A 4,206-nucleotide genomic window follows, 5' to 3' on the forward strand; every position below is an offset into this window, starting at 1 on the left:
AGATGTAGTGTGAGGTCATTTATTTGTTGACTTTTTCTTCTTTTAAGGACGAACTATATGCAATGAATTTTCCTCTTAGTACTGCTTTCATAGTGTCCCAGAGATTTTGATATGTTGTGTCTGTGTTCTCAGTTACCGCTAAGATTTTTTAATCTCCTCCTTGATGTCTTCTGTAACCCATTGTTCATTCAGTAGCATATTCTTCAGTCTCCATGTGATGCAGAAATTTTTATTTTTTAATTTTGTCGTTGATTTCCAATTTCATTCCATTATGATCTGATAAAATGTATGGTAGTATCTCTACCTTTTTGTATTTGCTAAGAGTTGCTTTGAGGCAAAATATATGGTCTATTTTAGAGAAGGATTCATGTGATGCTAAGAAAAATGTGTATCAGCTTTATGCAGGTTGAATATTCTATATATGTCAGTTAAGTCTAAATTATTGATTGTGTTATTGAGTTCTATAGTTTCTTTATTCAACTTGTGTTTGAAAGATCTATCCAGTTGTTAGAGAGGTGTGTTAAAGTCACCCAAGATTATTGTGTTGTGGTCTATTAGACTCTTGAACTTGAAAAGAGTTTGTTTGATGAACATAGCTGCACCATTATTTGGGGCATATATATTTATGATTATTATGTCTTGTTGGTGTATAGTTCCCTTGAGCAGTATGTAATGCCATCTTTATCCTTTTTGATTAACCTTGGCTTGAAGTCTACTTTATTTGACATGAGTATGGAAACCACTGCTTGCTTCCATAGTCCATATGAGTGATATGATTTTTCCCAACCTTTCACCTTCAGTCTGTCTATGTCTTTTTCTATCAGATGAGTCTCCTGGAGGCAGCATATTGTTGGGTCTTTTTTTTTTTTTTCAATCTAATCTGCTAGCCTATGTCTTTTTATTGGTGAGTTTAAGCCCATTAACATTTAGGGTTACTATTGAGACATGGTTTGTGTTTCTAGCCATATTTGTTTATTTTTGTTATTTTACTGGAATTGGTTTTCCTCTTGATTAGTTTTTCCTTTAGTGTACTACTTCCCTCTCCTGATTTTCATTGCTGTTTTTCATTTCCTCTTCGTGAAATATTTTGCTGAGGATGTTTTGTACTGCTGGTTTTCTAGCTATCAATTCTTTTAACTTTTGTTTATCATGGAAGGTTTTTATTTCATCTTCAAATCTAAAGCTTAATTTTGCTGGATACAAGATTCTTGGTTGGCACCCATTATCTTTCAGAGCTTGATATATGTTGTTCTAGGGTCTTCTAGCTTTTAGAGTCTGTGTTGAAAAATCTGCCATTATCCTAATTGGTTTTCCCTTATATGTAATCTGATTCCTTTCTCTTGTGGCTTTTAAAAATTCTCTCCTTATTCTGTATGTTTGTCATTTTCATTATAACATGCCTTGGTGTGGGTCTGTTGTGATTTTGTACATTTGGTGTCCTGTAGTCTTGAATTTGGATTTCCAATTCATTCTTCATGTTTGGAATGTTTTCTAATATTATTTCATTGAATAGATTGTTCATTCCTTTGATTTGGACCTCTACGCCTTCCTCTATCCCAATAACTCTTAAAATTTTGTCTTTTTATACTATCTCATATTTCTTGAATGTTCTACTCATGGTTTCTTATCATTTTGCTGTGTAGTCTATGTTCTTTGCATGATGATTTATTTGATCTTCATTGTCTGATGTCCTATTTTCTAACTGGTCTACTCTGTTGGTGATGCTTTCATTTGAGTTTTTAATTTGGATTATTATTTCTTTCATTTTAAGAATTTCTGTTTGGTTTTTTTTTTTTTTGTAGAACCTCTATCTCCCTGTTGAGGTGATCTTTTGCTTCTTGGATTTGTTTATGTAGCTTATTGTCGAAGTGATCTTTCACTGCCTGTATTTTTTTTTTTTTAAATATTTATTTATTTTTTAGTTCTCGGTGGACACAACATCTTTGTTTGTATGTGGTGCTGAGGATCGAACCCGGGCCGCACGCATGCCAGGCGAGCGCGCTACCGCTTGAGCCACATCCCCAGCCCCCACTGCCTGTATTTTTTCTCTTATGTTTTCTTTGAGATCCCAAAAAATTTTAAGCATGTATATCCTGAAATATTTTTCTGTCATTTTTTTTCTGCTGTAGCTGCCAATGCTTCTAATGATACGTTGTCTTGATTTGTTTGTGGTATTTTCTTCCTTTGTCTTTTCATGTTGCTCATGTGTCTTCCTTTCCAGCTCTGTGGATCTTGCATGTTATTGTTTTTACCCTATAGCTCTTGTAGGTTTCCAAGATCTCTCCTTTGTGGGGAAGAATAATGTTACCAGATCCCAATATCAACAATGCATCACTTATGAACAAATTGTTGTTATTAATATATTTACAGTTTAGTCTCAATGTCCAGAAATGTTGGATTCAAGTATTATTTAAAATATAATCAGTAGTTTCATAAAAAGGTGTATAGTTTCTGGTGGTGGACAATGAACTGGGGGCTTGGAATAGGACGAAATGTTGAGGGGAGAAGATGTGAGGGTATATAGTTAATATATCTTAGGAAATGTGAAGGAGAAATCCAGTGAAGAGGGCTAGTAGCAGGAGAATAGATAGGAGGTAATTTGGGATAGACAATTACGTGGGAAGCCAGTAGAGTACATAAAACAAACACTCATATGTTTTTAGGAAAATACAAGATGTTAAAGTAGTATAATATGGAGGGTGAAGGAAGAAGAAAAGAAAAAAAAAAGGGAAAGAAAGAAAAATAAGAGAAGAAAAAGAAAAAAAAAGAAAAAAAGGACTTATGCAATTCCTCTATATTATATTATTCAGGTGACTCAGTCCTCAAAGTTCTATTTCATGCAAAGTTCTTGGTTTTACATATGTTGGGCATGTGAGGGCCAGAGGATCCAAGAGAAAGAGGAAAAAAAATACTCTTAGAGATCCACTTCTTTCTCTTCTCATCCAGTAGGTGGGGCTGTCTCATCCAGTAGGTGTCTCTGCCCTCAGGATGGTGTAGGTAAGCAGGGTGTGAAGACTGGACCTGGTGCTGAGCATCTGGAAGTGGGGAGAGCTGCTCACCAGTCCTAGAAGGGAAATAGTGCCTCATGGGTCTTATTTTGTGACCACTCATTTGACTTGAGCCCCCAGTATTGTCTCCCTCTCTTGCCTGGAGATTTCCAAAATCCTGATCTCTGTGTTATGCTCCAGACTTTAGTCCCTTCTCCTCTCTTATTTATCAGGTCCCAACTGTGAGACCTCTCACTCCCAGGCTCACACCAGGTGGGCAGTACTCTGTTTGCACTGCACTCCTTTCCAACTGAAAGCTGATCTTGTGTTAGGTGGCCACTGTGCTAAGTTAATGCCATTGGGGAGGGGGGAGGAATTGGAGATCAGGTACCTGCTCAAATAGTAATCCAATCTGATAGCCACGCCCACCAAAAAAATGGCAAGAAAGGTTTTCCAATATTGAGTTGGTCTGCTTCCACCTCCAGGGTGTCTGGTGATGTTGGGGGAGCTGGGTGATGGCCTTTTACTGTGGATAGGTAGCATCTGAGTGACCTGCGTGGGAGTGGAGCGCAGTCTGGAGTTCTGCAGAGGAGCTGATAGGTGTTTCTGCTAAGCTGCTTGTCAGCAGTGTGTGAGCTATAACTGTGGACTTTGGGTCAGGATTCCGGAGATTCCTCAAGCCCAGAGGCTCTGATTTCTGTGTGGGTGGTCGAAGGGCTGGTGGTTTCTGTGAAAATCCACTGGCCCCTGGAGGTCTGGTCTGGGAACTGCTCCACCTAATATGGCGAGAATGTTGAGCTAAGATGGCGGCAGTCTGATTTCAGTGGTGTCTGGAGGTAGGGGGAGCCAGGCAATGGTATTGGGCTGTGGGTAAGTAGCAGATGAGTTACCTGCATGGAAGCAGAGTTAAGTCTTGGTGATCTGAAGATGTGTTGATAGGTGATTCTGCTAAAGGGCTCGCGGAGTCTTGCGTGGACTGGAACTTTGGGCTTTGGGTGTTGCTTGAATGCTGCTGTTCTACTCAAACTTGAACTACTTCTGATAACAAATACCAGAGTTTGATCAGGGGAGCAGAAACCACTGTGAGTATTTTAAGAAAAATAGGATTGTAATATAGAGAATTACAGACTCATAAAACCTCAGGCAAGCCTTTTGGTGGTAGCCATTACATGTTAACTCTGTTTCTTATTATGTTTCTTAGTTTGTGTTTCAATTTCTA

The sequence above is a fragment of the Marmota marmota genome, unplaced genomic scaffold (assembly GCF_001458135.2).
Source record: "Marmota marmota marmota unplaced genomic scaffold, marMar, whole genome shotgun sequence".
In the NCBI taxonomy this organism is placed as follows: domain Eukaryota; kingdom Metazoa; phylum Chordata; class Mammalia; order Rodentia; family Sciuridae; genus Marmota; species Marmota marmota.